This window comes from Ailuropoda melanoleuca, chromosome 8 (assembly GCF_002007445.2).
Source record: "Ailuropoda melanoleuca isolate Jingjing chromosome 8, ASM200744v2, whole genome shotgun sequence".
Lineage (NCBI taxonomy): Eukaryota > Metazoa > Chordata > Mammalia > Carnivora > Ursidae > Ailuropoda > Ailuropoda melanoleuca.
This window is the reverse complement of record NC_048225.1, coordinates 79,855,955-79,875,214: the sequence shown is the minus strand read 5'-3', so window position 1 is coordinate 79,875,214 and position 19,260 is coordinate 79,855,955. Positions and strand designations below refer to the sequence as shown.

General features: G+C 40.3%; 1 pseudogene; it reads left to right on the top strand.

Moving 5' to 3' along the window:
• Positions 1-2,144: 2,144 nt before the first annotated feature.
• On the top strand, positions 2,145-14,569 carry LOC100469851 (annotated as a pseudogene).
• The last annotated feature ends 4,691 nt before the right edge of the window (positions 14,570-19,260 follow it).

The following is a 19,260-nucleotide window of genomic DNA, read 5'->3' as shown; positions in this document are numbered from 1 at the left end:
AGCCAGTTAATGCTAGCCCAGCAGCCTTCCAAGTACCAATATACTATAATAGAAAACCAATTTGTTCAGACTATTAGCAAAGTAAAGCACGTATTTGTCAATATTTTAAGTGAGCTGCTACAGGATGATTTCTCAAGGACATTAGCCAATTAATATTGTTGACGTCAATGGTAACCATGGTTTAGATTTATGCTATCATGTACATAGGTTAGGGGAAATTGGTATTGAGTCATTATCAAAAGTTAACCCCAGCAAGAACTGGTTATATTTGATTTATTGCATGGCTACAGAATGTACCTCTAATCTAAGCCAGAAATTTTCCAAATTCATGTTGCTGGTCAAAAGAAATCTGAGATAAATAGACATAAATTGCAATTACTAATGTAAGACAGTTTAAAGCTCATAAATCAGGCATGAACTAAGTCAACTGGTTGTGTCTATATGAACACATATTCAAAGGTATAAATTTTCTTTAAAAATCAACTTGGGGGGCCCCTGGGTGGCACAGCGGTTAAGCGTCTGCCTTCGGCTCAGGGCGTGATCCCGGCGTTATGGGATCGAGCCCCACATCAGGCTCCTCTGCTATGAGCCTGCTTCTCCCACTCCCCCTGCTTGTGTTCCCTCTCTCGCTGGCTGTCTCTATCTCTGTCAAATAAATAAATAAAATCTTAAAAAAAAAAAAATCAACTTGGGGTGAAAAAAGTTTTGGAAACTGAATTTTTTTTTCATTTGGTCTTTCAAATCTAAAGTCTCTTTTTTCTTTTGTTTAGGAATGTAAAACTAAGAATGTTTAGTTTGGTTTGTCCCTAATATCAGTTTTTTCTTATTTTTGAAACCTTAATACCTGGAAATGAAAAAAACACATAGGAAATTTCTTTAATGGAGAGGGGGTTGGAGGGAAAAAAAATCTGGTAAATTATCCTATTTTTACTAAGTTAACAAAAACCTCACAACTTTCTGCATATATATACATATTTCTAAATGTGAAATTTTTCCAAAGTGTCACTTTTCCTTTGACTCGAGTACATTTATCTACGTGTATCCAAACACATACTCATTTAGCTTAGGATTATTTTTTCTAATTAAATTGCAAAGGGGCAAACATTTCAAACCTAGAGCAGGGTGTTCTCATTTATTATTGAAAGAACATGGTGATCTCCAAATACATCCATACATACACACAGAGAGACACATCATGGATTCAGACCCAGGGAAAGGCTGCAAGTATTTGCTCAGTTACCACGAGCTAGGAGAGGGACAGTAACTTACTTACAGACTTCAAAGGTTATCATCCACAAAATAAATTAAAGCATGGACTGGCTGACTATCCAGAAAGGATGGATTGTGACAAGGCCAATTTAGACAATTCTCCTCTTTACAGTGGGTCTTTTCAGCCTCAGAACTCCTTTTTGTGAATTGAAGATGGGAGCAGTATAAAAGAGCGCTGATGGAAGGAGATGTCCACCATGGTCACCCCTCCCCACATGGAAGAAAGATCTGGGCTCAAAGTAATTTTTGAGGGATCACAAATATTCCACAGAACTAGAGATCAGGATATTCAAAACAACCCTGTCCTCTTATACACTAAGATTTGTTTGACTATACATCTCCTAGCCCAAGGATAAGCTCAAAACCACTAGCCTAAATGTGTGTGTCTTGCAGAGTTTTGTAATCCTCAGAATAAGTATGAGGCAGAATCCTGAATATGCAAAGATTAAGTTATTATCTATTCTGGGATCATGGCATGACTAACCATATACTCTGAAATTCTAATCAATTAAACTGAGCCATTATTTATTATTAATTTACTATTCTTTACATACAATACATAATTGAAGTCAATTTAGTACATAATTATTTCCCCAAAATATGTGGTCCCAAAGTGATTGCTGTGAACTAGAAATCAAAAGAAATTCATGGTCCACCCTAGCAAGAAACCAGTTTTTCATTCAGCCAAGCAGTCATTTGCTTATTCATACAGTCATATCACCTGTGAGTCACCCAATATGCCAGAGAATATTTTCTAGCTTGGTTGCCAGCTAGAGAAAGGTAATTTAAATTAGCATAAGACTCTTTAGGAGACACAAGTGGTCTGAGAGCACAGCTACCATCACCATGAGCTACCCAACAAGCCCAAGAGTGAGATGACCCTGGAGGAGCTGCAAAAGTGGGAGCAAGAGGAGTTTAACACAAGTCCATTCTTCATGCTCACCCAGTCAGTCAGGAATAACACCTAAGGGTCCATCAACCGTGGCAATAACAAGGAGCTCCCGTGTTGTGTGAAGGCCATTGACAAGCACTGCAACATAGTGCTGGAGAATGTGAAGGTGATGCAGACCAAGGTCCCCAAGAGCAGGAAAGGTAAGAAGTCCAAGTCAGTCAACAAGGACCCCTATATCTTCAAAAGGCTCCTGGGAAGAGCCTCAGTCATCACGGTCCTACAGAACCCACTCACTGATGGCCTCCACCCTGTTGTCAGAAATCACTCTGCTATGCTGCAAAGGCCTGTCCTTAGTGATAGAAATAATACAGTCCTGTGTTTTTTCTTTATAAATACACAAATAAAGTTTTGAAGGAAGAAAAGATGGAAGGAGAGGGAAAAGGGAGGAAGGGAGGGATGGAGAGAGGGAAAGAAGGAAAAAGAAGACACTGGCTTAAAAAAACAAAATGTGGAAAGGACAACCTTGGAAGTGCCTGGTACCAGGGACTTCAGTGATGCTTCTTGGTATTTCTTCTTGTGATTCTCCTCTCTGCTTCTCTCTGTGTGCTGGTTTCTGACCAGCATTTCCAACAGGCATGAAGGCTGGCCACCTGTAGCTTCAGACTTACATCCTTACAATCTCAGAAACCAAATTTTCAAGCTCTGCTTAGAAAAATCCCAGGAAAAGTCTTCTTGTCCTGGCTCATAACAGGTGCTCTCCCTGGGATGAATCTCTGTGGTCAAAGTCTCATAAGCAGTTACCAACTCCCAGTGTAGAGCATGGCAAGAAGCAGGTCTAAGAGAAGAGAAGACTACTACCTCCAAAAGGAAAGAAGAATACTGTGCAAACAAAACAGAAAATGTCCACCATTCCCACTCAACCTATAATGTTTACAGATTGTGAAGATGCCTTTAACTTAAGAATTGAAAAAGATAATGGAAGTCCATGGCTCCAGCTTTCCACCACTGTGTTCAGTTCTGGGTACAGTGTTTTGTTTGTTGGTTGGTTGGTTGGTTGGTTGGTTTGTTTGACTGATTGATTGATGAGAGAGAGAGAGAGAGAACACACGAGCAAGAGGGGAAGCAGAGGGAGAGGGAGAGACAGAATCCCAAGCAGGCTCCACGCTCATTGTAGAGCCCAACACAGGGCTCAATATCATGACTCTGAGATCATGACTTGAGCTGACAGCAAGAGTCAGACATTTAAGGGACTGAGCCACCCAGCTACCCCCCTGGGTACCATGTTTTAAGGAGGAGGGACAAATTAAAGGAGTGTCCAGAGGAATGATGGCATTTGAAGCTGTACCTTACAAGGTTTGGTTAAAGGAATTGAAATTTACTATCTTGCAAAAAGGAAGACTAAAGAAATGCAAGGGGCAAAAGGCGCCTCTTCCATGCAAAGGAAGGAGCATATTTACTCAATGCTGCCTAATTATAGAGGTCATAAATATGCCTACAGGATTCAGAAAGGTAACATAAGGGTATGAAACTAGCCAGATATTTGAAAAACAATAGTGCATATGTGATAGTTAATGGCAAGTGACAGCCACAGGATGTGGAAATCCATAGGGAGTGGAGGGCTGTGGACAACTGCAGAACTTATGCCCCACCTAAAGGAAGCAGCCCCCACTCAGGTCCATATTATTGTTGTCCTGTAGGAATGTAGGTGCAATATTGCATGATCTTTCTTTTTCAATAAAAGCCAGAACACCTGATTTTTATGTAAAATCTCTCAGTGTCTCCAATGTTGGTTCATTATTTTAAAAACAAAATACAATGTTGAAAGGGATCCCCCTTGGGGCCTCAGTTTGAAATATCTGCTCTAGAAGGTAAAACTAGAACTAGTGGATCAAAGTTCTTAAGAGTCAAGTATTTAGTCTTTATAACTGAGATATAGTTTAGTAACAAGAACTCTTCAATCATGATGTGGTAGATGCTTTGTGAGGTCGTAAGCACACATTAAATAGAAGCTGATGAACATTATTAAGGAATATTGTAGAAATGAATTCTGCATTAGGTGGTCTGACTACTCATAATAAAAGTTTACAGATTGACTCTGAAATTTTTGAAATAAGATCAGGAAGTATTCTCTGAAACAGATTCTAAAGTAAAAGACAACATTTGAGGATTATATAATCTACTTTGGATTTAAAACACTGCTGAAAGAGACAGTGGAGAAGACCAACATAACACAATATTTCTAAGTGGAGGCAAGAAAGACCACACTGAAGATACATATATAATACATGTCCTGGCAATGGGATAGGATTTTAATGGACATAAATCCAAATCTCTTTCTGCCTAGTTGCAAGAAGAAAAGGAAAAAAAAGGGGGGGGGCTTCCTAGACCTGTGACATATTTTAGGATGTTTGGACTGAGGGAAGTGTGGTTTTGGGGGCTAATTAATTTCTTTATTCGACAGAGATAGAGACAGCCAGCGAGAGAGGGAACACAAGCAAGGGGAGTGGGAGAGGAAGAAGCAGGCTCATAGAGGAAGAGCCTGATGTGGGGGCTCGATCCCATAACGCCGGGATCACGCCCTGAGCCGAAGGCAGATGCTTAACCGCTGTGCCACCCAGGCGCCCCTAGTGCTCTAGATTCTTATCCTCAGTCTGTTACTCGTGAGTCATATGACCATGGACAAGTAACATCCCCCATTCTCCAAACAACTTAAATGATTTGCCATCATTTCAAATTCAATATTGCTAAGATAATATTCCCACTTTTTTTCTTCTCAAGTTCCCTTTCTTGATTTCCTCATGTCAAGGGAAGCAGCAAAATCTGACCTCTTCCTAGACTCCAGTGGCCTATCATTTGCCCGCTGTCATGAAGAGAGGTCTCTGAGATGACATCATGAGCAATAAGCTAAAGAGAAAATTCAAGTTCTTGGTATAATGGACAAGGTAAGGAACTTCCACTTGAAACCAAACACAATGAGGTGCCCATAGGAAGCAGGTCAACTGCTGAGCCACAGGACTAGTAAAGGTATACTCTGGGCATTACAAACCCAAATGGAAGCTCAGAAATTACCTCTACAGAGTCTGGATAAGTTCTAAGACAGGGCCCACCTCTTCCCATTTAGGCCTATAGGATTTTGGGCAAGGGAGAAGCTTTTACCTCCTACTGGTAGCTGTGTCCCTCAAACTTCAATGTAAAGTATGTATCTAACAAACTCAGTGATAACTTCAGGTATATCTTTTTAAAGATTTATTTATTTTATGGGGGGGACAGACTGAAGGAGAAAGAGAATCCCAAGCTGACTCCCCACTGAGTGCAGAGCCTGACGCTGGGCTCTATCTCACGACCCTGAGATCATGACCCAAGCTGAAACCAAGAGTCGGATGGTTAACCAACTGAGCCACCCAGGCACCCCTTTAGGTATATTCTTAAGAGGGAAAATATAATCCTTATTAAAAAGCAGCTGTGTGACTCCTAACACTGCCAATGCATAGCCTGGATACATTTAATTATTTTTTAAAGTGACTGTGGAAAAATTAATTGAAGGGGATAATGGTCAATGTCACCTTAAAATTTGTTTAAAAGTGGTACACATAAAATTAGCCTTCAAAATTTACTGCAAGATTCATTTCCCTTTCTGCTAAAACATAACAAACATGCCACGAGACTAAAATGCTTAGTCTGGGAGGTTATACTGTTGCCCCTTGTATGTAGGAAAGCTAAAAAAAAAAAAAAAACAAGAACAAAAACAACTTTTTCAGACAATTAAGGTCACACAAACAGTTGTTGACAAGCTCTTACTAGTAAAATGTTTCTGCCTTTCTCAGTAGGATTGCCCAGCTACCATATACGTGATTTGACTAATAACTAATTAATAATACACAATGCCTGCATTTTAACTGAGAGGCAGTTTAGCAGAGTGGATAATAGCCTGACCTCCCGGAGCCAGGCTGCCTGGGTTGAAATCCCAGCTCCACCACCTACTAGCTGGTAAGTCTCTTAATTTCTATATAGTGTCCTCCTTTATAAAACTGTAAACCTACATGTGTAGTGAGAATTAAATAATATTTATAAGACAGTGCCTACCACATAGTTAGCACTAGGTAACTGTGAGATATTATTATCTCTTGCCTCATAGAATCCATGTGTCCTGCAGATATTCGCTAGGCTCCTTCCTCTGTCCCAGACACCGTACCAAGCACTGCATCAAGCACTGGAACACGTGTAGCATTTTCTAAACTAGCAGCAAGAGTTTCACTAGTGTAGGCAGTGCATTCTCAAGAACAAAAACTAAACAGTAAAGTGGAAGGAGGTACAAGCCTCCTTCTATCGAATTAAATGCATAAATTAGATACTACAGAGTATATTTCAATGGGAGGTCACCCATAATCTATTTGCAAAATTTGCAGTTAGACAGTGACCCACTCAGGTGGCTTTTGCAACATCTATGTTAAATTTGCATCTGGCTTAAATTTCTGTATTAGATGATGCTTCTAATTTGTGTTTTGGGTTAAGGCCCAGCTCCCAATGTGCGGCCAGAGAGTTACGAATGAGGAGTCGTGTTATCAGAAGGCACGCGGGGAGAGGAAGGGAACAGAGTTTTGATGTGAGTGTGGTGTGCCAGTTCTCATATGTCTATAGCCCAGGCCAAAATCTGCCCTCAGTTATGCATGCACAGCTTTCATTGACGTCAGTAAGAACTGTGCTCATGTAACAGGAGGCAGAAATTTGGCTCTTTGATTTTAATAGAATTAAATGCCAAAAGTTTTGCTGATGCAGGTTGCAAATTTAAACCCCAAAGGGTCAGGAAAATGCAACAGAACATTGTACTCTTGGCAATCTCATCTTTTGCACAGGCCACGTAATTAAGCAAGACCTGGATTTCTCAAGCCTGACTTGGAAGCCCCTGATACTATTATGCCTAAGAGTTGTGTGTGGCCTCCAATTGCAGTAAGACCTTTAAGTATGATTCCAAGATTTTGTATGTGGCTTAAGATAAAAGGCTAACACATAGCCCAAATTCATTGTCAGTTGCAGGATTCCATTCCCAGTCTGGGTTTTAACAATGCTGAAATCAGTTGGTGGTGCCTAATAGACTCCACTCCCCACCTTAGATGATTGGAGAATTATGTAATGAAATTTGGGGACTTAGCATTCTTAGAGTATTCAGTTTACGTTTCAGTCTAATTTATGTTCAGACATATCCATAGCTTTGTCTTAATATTTGTGTGGTTTTTAAAATTTAATCTAATTTTATGCAGTGATGTTAACAATTGGATCTCCCAGACCTGAGCATCTGGTAGTAAGTTTCTGAGTGGTAAAACATAATTCAAGAGAAATATAAGGCCAGACCAATGACAACCCCCACCCCACCCCACCCCCAAAAAAAAACCTTAACTAAGAGTGGAGATGTTTTTGGTTCCTTTAAGCAAGTACTCAGAGTTCTATTTCCCGCTTTGGGTCCAGAGAAGCAGCCTTTCTCTTGAACAGTTATTAAGAACGTAAATGGATGTATGCCTAAGTGTGGTTCTGGTGCTGTGAGTTTCCTTGTGGATGACATGACCCAGCAAAGCCTTCTTGGCTACTTACCACTTCTCAGTCCCCACTTTTCAAGGGAGGAGTAGATTATATGAATGGTGAATCTGGAAAAGACAACAGAATATACCTAAGCTCCTTAGGATCTTCCTGCCTGCAGAGAACATATATTCTGTTCTGCTCCCATGCTACAGATTTTTGCCACTGAGAAGGGAGGCAGCATTACCTGTGACTGAGGATAAAGGATATTCATGAATCCATCATACATAAACCACATTCTCCCACATCTTCAGAAGCAATAGAGCTGCTCTTGACATTTTAATGAAGGGGCATTGGTGGACAAGCACCAAGAAGTTACTAGCTAATGTCTGAAAATGATCACTTAAAAACTAACAGACTAAGAGTATTACTTAGAAATAAAGAAGCAAACACGAAGGGGAAAAGAAGAGTTTGAAAGTGGCTGCCCTTGAAAATCAGGTTGGGAGAAGTGACATAGGGTAGGGCAACAGGTCACTGTCCTCACTCTCCTTCAACATTCAACTTTGTTTTGACATTTGGTAAACAGTTCATGATTCCACACTTACTAACTATATCATGGAATAAAAACATATCAGTGTAGGACAGACTTCAACAGATCTTCTCCAATGTTTTTCAAACTGAGAGTCACAATTCGTTAGCATGTCATGAAATCAATTTGTTAGATTGTAACCAACATTTTGAAATCGAAGCAATGCAGTGAAATAAATGGATAGATCAGAGGGCATTGGGATCTGGATCACAATATAAAATACATTTTTATTGTGGATTATAATAAAAAATGTTTGGAATCTATTCAGTTTTCCAACTTCCCACTTAACCCTCAATGAGTTTCCTTAACTGTACTACCCATTTTATAGACCAAACCAATCAGTTCTAAATGGGAGTATCCATATGAAAATGTTTGGAAACCATAAAGCTAAAACCACATTTAAGGTATTGTTTTGATTATATCATCATCATTATCATCATCATCATCATCATTATTATTACTATTACTATTATTATCATTGGAGAGCTGTCCAAGCTAGCTGACCTTTAATTTGGTACATCACTTCACCATGAAAGCAGCCATAGCACCAGCCCCAGCCTATACCCACACTCTTCCAAGAAGCTATCAATGCCCTGTAGTATGTTGGCCAGAGCCGTGGATCAGTCAGGGGTAGCACTGCTCTGATAGCACATTTAGGCTGAATGGAAGGGTAATGGTTATGACAGACCTTGGAATTATACAGACTGGGATCCAAATTTAGCTCTGCCACTGATGAACTATATAACTTGAGATAAATTATTTAACTTCCTTGAGTCTCAAGATATCATTGTCAATGTCATCAAAACAATGACTTTTGTTTTATATTCTGGGAAACACAGAGAAGTGTTCCACACTCTCACCAGAGAAACTGCAGGTCCAATGAAGAGACATAGGTGCTGCCTGAGCTGAGAGAGAGCAGGGAAAGGAGGAGAAAGAGCAAATCTAAGCCAGCTCTGTAGCCACCTAAGCATGACCTGTGCAAGATCCCAGTAAGACCCACAGTGTGGGACTCTACCACCCATGCCGTGTTAAGTACTACTGACTCGACTAGTTTTACAGACATCTCTCACTCTCAAGTCTCATATCTTGCTATTTCCAATCTCATGCATTTGACCCAATGGCATTGTGACTCAGGACTCAGGATTCACGCTCCACATTCAAGAGCATCCTATGGGCATCCACCACACACTTGTCCAGAATAGAAGAGTCCAGGGTCTGCTACATTTGACAAGTGCTAGATGTAAGGGATGGAAGACTTTGGCTCATGTTCCAGTTCTGCCACTTTCTCATGTGACCTTTGCTAAGTCATTTCACCTCTCTAATCTTACTTTCCTGCTTCAATAACATCAGATGAAACCAAGAAGAAAATCAAGACTCAAAATTGCAGTGAATAAAAATTTGGGAATATCTGCATTTCCCAAAACAGAATGATGTTAATGGAAGCAAAATACCTAACCACTGTGACATTTTTTATTTTAGAAATGTTTTTAGGGGAGCCTGGGTGGCTCAGTTAAGTGTCTGCCTTTGGCTCAGCTCACGATCTCAGTGTCCTGATCCAGCCCTGAGACTTCCTGCTCAGCAGGGAGTCTGCTTCTCCCTCTCCCTCTGCCCCTAGCCCCCCATCTGTGCCCACGCTCTCTCTCTCTCTCTCTCTCTCTCCCAAATAAATAAAATCTTTTTTAAAAACTGTTTTTAAGTAAATAAAAAAAATAGTACTGTTCTTTTGTTATGTTGATCTTTACTATTTAAAAAAGAAACAACCTTGATTTTCCCCAAAATACAATTCTTATCAATTCAAATAAATTCTTTTAGCATTCATCACCTGTCACAATCTGGTTCTACCTACATTTTTAACTTCATTTTCCATTATTCCCCCTACTCTGTTCCTCCTGTGATGAAGGTACACTCAGCCTTGGCTTTTCCCAAACATGTCAGACATGTTCATAACTCTGTGTTTCTGTTTATGCAGATGTCTTCCTCTCTTCCCTGACTCCATGCTTGCATTCAAACCCAGCCCAGAAGTCACCTTATCTGTGAAGTTAGCTCCCAACTCCTCCTCAAGCAAAACTAACCTTTTCTACTTCAGGATTCCCACAGCACTTAATCTACACAGATAGTATAGGGCATACCATAGGATATCCTCACAGTTCTAGTTCCACCACCACCCCCACTAGACCATCAGCCCCTTGGGGGCAGGGGCAATCCACCCTTGTTTGAATATTTAGCCTTTCCATAGAGTCTGGCACTTACCTAGCACATAGTAAATGTCTGATCAAAGAACAGAGTTATCTTAACTTTTCAAGATTCACAGCCTTTGATAAGGTTATGAAAGAGATTCTCGTTCTTTCTCCTGCAGGCTGCAAAGCCAGTAGGGGCCCAGTTCTTGGGAGTTACAGACAGAGCCAGCACCTGGGATCAGGATGGGGAGATTAACATATGGTCACCACACATTTTGTGGTAAGTAAGATAGTCTCTAGTTTAGACTAAGAAACAACAACAAAAATCCCTATTTTGGGGATGTTGGGAATCTTGGGGTTCAGATAGACTATGGGACTCCTATTAAAGCTGTGGAATGACCATAAGGTAGAAGAGTCAAGTGGTTTGGGTCCTTTGACCCTTCCCATCCTCCATCAAAGTACAGGGCCCTCACTTAGAAATACTGAGCCATGACAGAGCCAGCTAATTTCCTGATGCCTGTACTGGCTATTTAGAGCCCCGGTCACTTCAGACAAACATAAACCCCAAGCAATTTGCATGGACTAATGGAGTCTGTCTGCATCCCTGGGGGGAGAAGATGAACACACACATGAAATGCTTGGAAGAAAATGCACAGCAATATATAACCAAAGACCAAAGTATGCCAAACAGACAATAGGTCTCCTAGTTTATGATTCTACATGTGTATCAAAGAAACATCAACTAGTATGGTTTTACAGGCTAACAGAAAAGACGACCACTTTTGTGGTGGAGTTTCAACATAACAGGAAAATCCTGCCCACTTCCCTATCCCAAAAACACTTCCCTTATCAGGCTAACTGATAACTGAAGATCCAACATTAAGTCTACAATTCCTTTGAATTGGTGTTTCTTATTTTTATTAAATGCCCCTGGAAAGGATAATATATTCACCATAGGGCAGCAGTTGGTCAAATCCTTTCAGATACAGAAGATGGACCAGACAGGTCCTAGGGCCTCAACAGAAGAAAGGCCTATTATTAATGGGAAAAAAGGAACCAAAAAAAAAAAAAAAGAAAGGACACCTAAAAAAAAACTTTGCCTCTTTCCCAAACTTCCACAGGTACTTATCCTAAAGTAATACAGCCCAAGCAGCACATGTTCTAATGATAGGGACCCTCTCTTCCTAGAGTCTAGTCTAGCTAGAATAGAATGAGATCAAGAAAAATGTACTCCTATCTGAAATAGTTTCACAAAATCAAGTAAGCCAATTTGTCAAATATTTATTGAGTATCAACTATCTGCTAGGCACTTTGAAATTATCTGGAGATAAATACAGCTGACTAAAAATCAGTCCTGGCTCTTAAGGAATTAATAGTTCAGTGGGGACACAGATATATAAGCTAATTAGTCCCATACAGTGCCATAAGTGCTCTGATCAATATAAAGTTCAAATTTCAGGGAGTCACCAATGGGCCTGAGTTTGGTCAACTGTTCAAGCCTTTCATTTCTTTGCACTTAAAAAAAAAAAAAAAGAGACATCATAAGGAAACTCGGCATACCTAGACTACAAAGCAAATAAGCCTAGCATGATAGCAATGATCGTGGCCTTCTATAGGTAGAATAGACACACAGGATCAGCAAGTCAGAAAGCTCACCCCAAATCTGTAGGGGATGCCATGGAACCCCAAAATATGTACAACAACCATGGGTTTCGGGCATTTACCTACCAACTATGACATGTCACCAGCCTCTCCAAAGAGCCAAGAGGACCAATATGGTAATCTCTCCAAGTACGTTGTTTCTGGATGAGAGCTACTGTTTATGAAATGCAGAAAGGCTATTTGTCTCAAGGTCCTGGAGACTGCAGCCCTAATTAGAACCCCATATATTACAGTGAGGAGGGTACTAAACCCAGCATTGTTCCAACTCCAATCCCAACCACTGCTGGTCTTGAAATCAATTAGCTTGGCCACAATACACAACTGTTTAATGATATAGAACAGAATAGAAAATAAAAGAGCTTATCACAGACAGTAATGGTAAGTATTGTTTTATAAAGCTTATGTTTTCAGTTACATTCATGAGAGTGGAGGTTTGTTTGTGTGTGTGTATGCTGGATACATACTGAGTCACGATGTAAAATGTGGGTGGTGATCCACAGTTTGAGAAACACCACCGTAGCATGAGGCCCAACCTCACTATCCAGATGAGTGTACTGAGATCCAGAGAAATGAAAATACTTGCTCAGAGTTTTACAGTTAGTGACAGTATGAAAACTAGAAACCGGTATCCTGACTCCCACCTCAGTGCTTCTCCATCCCCTATCACAATGTACACGGGGTCTTGATGGGGAGAGCAGGGGTGGTAGTAGGTAAGGGAAGGCCAAAAGGGAGGATAAGGATGGAAGAGCTGAACCTATGGGTTTTACCAACTAGATGCAAGCTGCACTGGGCTTCTTTCACACCATGTTTGAGCAAGCATGTTCCAACCACAAAAGAAAAGAAATAAACTGGTAGTATTTACCAAGTGCTTTCTATGGGCCTTGAACCATACTAGGTACTTGACATATCAACCATATATAGATAGTTTTATCATCTCAATTATTCAGATGAGGAAACAACATCAGAGATTTGGGGTATTGGTCCAAGGCAATACAGCATCTTGGTGGCACAGCCAACACTCACACTCAAATCTAATTTCAAAGTCACTCCTTTAAACCCTCTACACCAAAACTCTATTTCCAGATATATTTCAACCCTGTTTCCCATATTTTAACCACTCTCCCCTTCTATATGTACTTCAAAGTTAATTTTATATATTTTATAAACTAATACATATATCTGTGCATATATCTGTCGAGATATAAAATCTCCAACCCTCATTATACTCCACATTTTGATTCATATATTATAGGATAAAATTAAAGCATCCCTAAGAAGTAATAGCCTATGACACAATGAACTCTACTATTCACTCTTATTTTAAAAAACAGAAAAGATGCCTATAAAAGTTTAGTTATTCTGGAGAATGAGAAAGACCTAGGCCTATTTTATATCCACCCAGGACATCTGGAGAAGAAACAGTCCAATACAGAGAGGAAATAATAGAATAGTAGCATGAGGGTTTAATACATTCAAAGACAGTTTTACAGGGGTGGCTGTGTGGCTCAGTCGGTTAAGCATCTGACTCTTGATTTCAGCTCAGGTACTGATCTCAGGGTCATGAGATTGACCCCTCTGTCAGGCTCTAAGCTGGACATGGAGCATGCTTAAGGTTCTCCCTCTCCTGATCCCTCTGCCCCACTGCCCCCCCCTCACCACACACTCACGCTCTCTCTCAAAACAAAAATACTCTTGCTGCTCACCCTTAAAACAGGATGGAAAAGCAGCCTTCTCTCCATTTTTCCTCTTCACCTGCCTAAAATCCCTGAGAAGATTCCCACATCAACCTCATTGCTTGAGCTGGATTTAGACATGGTCTCTTAACACCAGCATTTCAGTTTGGAATCCAGAGCCTGGACACCATCATTGACCCAACTACTCTTCTTTTGATCCCCTCCTGTCCCTTTTATTGTCTCTCTTGGGTCAGTTATGCACATATCTGATCCCTACTTGATTCTGAAACCCTTTTGAACAGGAACTACATTTTATTTATCTTTGGCTCCACTGGGTTCCAGCAAGGATTTTGAATATACTCACACTCAAAAAATGTGCTTGAGTTAAAACAAGGAGCTCCTGGGGAACCATCCCAATCTAATCAGACTGACTGGCAGTGTGTGGAACAGGCTGTGTTTATGCTGTGACTACTGACCCCAGCCCTGGCCACTCCTTGGCTTGCCCACCCCATTATGTCTCAGTGTGCTTTGTCCAAAACCAGGGTTACAGGGACTGTAAGAAGTAATGAACATCTAAAATAAGAGTAAAAGCTTCCAGGTTATTTAGTTCTAGGATTTCTCATATTTGGATTGCTAGTCATGGTTTACAACTTTTGCTTTGGAAATTCACCAACTTGCTTTCCAATTAGATTCTGACTACCTGGCTACAGTAGCCAAGGTCTATGTGGACTCCAGCAGAGGACAGCAGCTGGACATCACCTCTTCCAGGAGTGAAGACTCCTTGGCAACGAGGTAGCCTTGAAGGTAGATATGGAGATTTTGAAGATGCCAGCTTTCTGAATGCTGCAGGAGTTAGAGCATGTTTTCAAAGAAATACATGTTAGATTATGGCTATAGGATGAACTTCAATCAAGATGGCCCTGGCCAGAAAACCCAGATACCGTTAATACTGAAGGCCATGTTTTTAGAATTGCTCATTTTGCTGATTCTCAATGATTCTCTACCTCTGTATTTTCTAAGGTATGTCTTTAAATGGTTGATACCAAATTATCTGGAGTAAGATTTATTAGCTCTCTCCTCCTTAGGATGTGGGAAAGGTATTTTAGCCACTTCCCCCTGGACTTTGATTTCATCCTTCTCTAGACTTGATTTTACCTTCTCTAGACTTGATTCCACTTCAAGTACCACTTCTTTCTTCAATCCATCCTCCTCACATCCCAAATTAGCCCTTTTTCTTGACCCATAAACATGATCAAGCTATCTAGAGTCCCTTTCTTTAAAAACCCTCAATGGCTCTCAAAGTACACTTTCCTTACCCTGACATGCAAAGCCAACTACAATCTAGTCCCAATGTGTCTTTACACTTGCCTCTCCCACTGCTGCTATCCCTACTCACGGGGATACCGAAAATGGAATGTTCACTCATTTCAAACCATACTCTGTGCTTTTCCACTTCTAGGCTTTTGCTTGTGATGGTTCCTCCATTTGAAAGCTTTCCATTTGCTCTCCATCCAGGAGAATTAAGATATTACTCAAATGCCACCTTCTTCATGAAGTATTTTCTGATTCCCTAAATTCAATATGATCTAAGTTTCAAATCCCAATAGCCCTTGATACAAGAACTTCTCCTTGGTATATATCCCATTCTACCTTGTACTGTAGATATGTCTGTACCTGTTTAAGTATTCCTACTAGATTGTACGTTCCCTGAAGGCAAGGACAATCTGCTATTAAATCTCAGTGACTTTCACACATATTATCAGAGTACACATGCATTCTTTCATTTAAAACAATATTTCTTGAATCTATATCTACTATAAGCCAGGCATTAAGATTATAACAAAGAGCAACCTATTTTTGCTTTTGTTTCTCTTGCCCCTGGTGACCTATCTAGGAAGAATTTGCTATGGCTGATGTCAAACAGGTTACTATCTGTTTTCTCCTCTAGGATTTTTATGGTTTCAGGTCTCGCATTTAGGTCTTTGATCCATTTTGAATTTATTTTTGTGTATGGTGTAGAAAGTGTTCCAGTGTGAGGGTGCCTGGGTGGCTCAGTCGGTTAAATGTCCAAATCTTGTTTTCAGCTCAGGTCATGATCTCGGGGTCATGGGATCAAGCTCTGTGTCAGGCTCCATGCTCAGCAGGGAGTCTACTTGAGATTCTTTGCCTCTCCCTATCCCTATGCCCTTCCCCTCACTCATTCTCTCTTTCTCTCACTTAAAATAAATAAGTAGATAGATAGATAAATAAATAAATAAATATCTTTTTTAAAAAGAAGAAGAAACTGGTCCAGTGTCATTCTTTTATATGTTGCCGTCCAGTTTTCCCAACACCATTTGTTGAAGAGATTTTTTCCCATTGGATATTCTTTCCTGCTTTGTCAAAGATTAATTGACCATATAATTGTGGGTTCATTTCTAGGTTTTCTTTTCTGTTCCATTGATTTATGTGTCTACCTTCCTGCTAGTACCAAACTGTCTCAATCACTACGGCTTTGTAACGTAACTTGAAGTCTGGAATTGTGATGACTCCAGCTTAAATGTGTAGTTCCTTTGGGTAGTATAGACATTTTAACAATATTTGTTCTTCTAATCCATGAGCATTGGCTTTTTTTTTTAAGATTTTTTATTTATTTATTTGAGAGAGAGAGAGAGAGCAGGGGAGGGGCAAAGGGAGAAGGAGAGAATCTCAAGCAGACTCAACACTGAGCACAGAGTCCAATGCAGGGTTCAATCTTATGACCTAGGCCGAAATCAAGAGTCGGATGCTTAACCAACTGAGCCACCCAAGCACCCCTGTCTTTCTATCACTTTGTGTCATCTTCAATTTCTTTCATCAGTGTTTTATAGTTTTCAGAGTACAGGTCTTTCTCCTCTTTGGTTAGGTTTACTCCTAGTTACCTTACTGACAAAATAAAAAGTTTCTGCACAGCAAAGGAAACAATCAACAAAACTAAGAGGCAACCTACAGAATGGGAGAAGATATTTGCAAATGACATATCTGATAAAGGGTTAGTATCCAAATCTATAAAGAACTTATAGAACTCAACACACCAAAAATGAATAATTCAATTAAAAAATAGGCAGAAGACATGAACAGACATTTTTCCAAAGAAGACAGATGGCCAACAGACACATGAAAAGATGGTCAACAGCACTGATCATCAGGGAAATACAAATCAAAACTACAATGAAATATCACCTCACATCTGTCAGAATGGCTAAAACTAACAACACAGGAAACAACAGGTGTTGGTGTGGATGTGGAGAAAGGGAAACCTTCTTGCACTGCTTGTGGAAAAGCAAATTGGTGCAGCTACTCTGAAAAATAGTATGGAGTTTCCTCAAAAAGGTAAAAATAGAACCATCCTACAACCCAGCAATTACACTACTAGTTATTTACCCAAAGGATACAAACATACTGATTTAAAGGGACATATGCACTCTGATGTTTACAGAGCATTATCAAAAATAGCCAAATTATGGAAACGGCCCCAGTGTCCATCAACTGATAAATGGATAAGGAAGATGTGGTACATATATGTACAATGTAACATTACTCAGCCATAAAAAAAAATAAATCTTGCTATTTGCAACATCATAGATGGAGCTAGAGAGTATTATTCTAAATGAAATATGCCAGAGAAAGAAAAACACCATATGATTTCACTCATATGTGGAATTTAAGAAACAAAACAAATGTGCAAGGAGAAAAAAAAAGAGGCAAATCAAGAAACAGATTCCTTTTTTTTTTTTTTTAATTTGAGAAAGAGAGCACATGGGCACACCCAAGCATGAGTGAGGGGAGGGGCAGAGAGGGAGGGGGGAGGGAGAGAATCTCAGCCGACTCTGCACTGAGCACAGAGCCCAATGCGGGGCTTAATCTCACCACCCTGAGATCATGACCTGAGCCAAAACCGAGTCAGAGGCTTAACCGACTGAGCCATCCAGACACTCCGAAGCAGATTCCTAACTATAGAAAACAAACTGATGGTACCAGAGGGGAGGCAGATGGGGGGATGGGTGAAGCAGGTGATAAGGACGGAGTGCACTTGCGGTGATGAGCACTGGCTACTGTATGGAAATGCTCAATCACCACTTTGCACACCTGAAACTAATATTACACTGTATGTTAACTGGAATTTAAATAAAAACTTAAAAGAAAGATTATATCAGTGATCAAACTCAACAAAAATCTCTGTTCTCATGGAACTTGTATCTTTGTATTACAGTGGGGAAGACAGATAATAATTAACAATACATTTATTTAGATGTCAGAGGCAGTGAGTGCTTTGAAGAAAAAGTGTGGTAAAAAATTATTTTTTTTCCTTTTTTTTTTATTTGAATATAGTTGACACACCATGTTACATTAGTTTCAGGTGTATAACATAGTGATTCAATAAGCTTATACATTTTGCTATGTTGACCGTAAGGGTAACTACCATCTGTCACCATACGATGTTATTACAATATCATTGGCTATATTCCTTATGGCTGTACCTTTCATCCCTGTGACTTACTCATTCCATGATTGGAGCCTGTATAATTATAAGAAAATACTTCTCTGAGACAGTAACATATAACAAGAAACTGAATGAGGTAGGAGAGTGAACCATGTGGCTTCTAGACACAGGGAAAAGCAAGTGGAAAGATCTGAACAATATATGCCTGGAGTTTGAGGAGTAGCAAGGAGGCCAGCATGGCTGGAATGGAGTGAGACAGAAGGAATGACATGAGGTCAGAGAGATAATGGGGAGACGTATCATTTAGAGCCTCATAAGCCCTTACAGGGACTTCAGGCTTTTATTCTGAGCAAAATGGATGTGAGTGAAGAGTTCTGAGCAGATGACTGCTGTAATCTCTCTTTTATTTTTATAAGGTCATTTTAGCTGCTCTGCTGAACTGAGACTGTGGTGGCAAAAGGACCAAAGCAAGGAGTCCAGTTAGGACGCAATGCGATTGTCCAGGTGAGAGAGAGCTGTGACACAGACCAGGGAGGTAGCAGTGGAGGTGGGCCAATTCTGGATATGCTTCGTAGGTAGAACCAACAGGATTTGCTGAAAAGTTAAGCTCAGTGTGAAAGAAAGTGAAGCTGGCTCCCGTGTTGGAACCTGAGCAACTGCAAGAGTGGAGCTGCCATTTGCTGTGAGGCAGGTTTAGGTTTTGTGCCATTTACTGAGAACTGAGTTGGGAGGTCTGGAAGCCGTCACCTGAGTCCTCATGGACCGGCAGCAGCCCACACCATCCAGTTTCAGCCTCTGGCGAAGTTCTTCCCGCCTGCCAGGCTTTCCATTCCTGGAGCAGCCACAAGCCCCTCAAAGAGCTCTGAATCTCGGCTAGTGGGTGGTTTCTGCATTTGCTTCTTGTTTATCCCTTAGTGTCCTGTTTTCCTCCCTCTCTAACCCACTTGTTACTAGAGCATAAAACAAAACATTAATACAAAATAATCCTTTGTACTGTGTTTTTTTATGTTCAAATCACGGGTGTG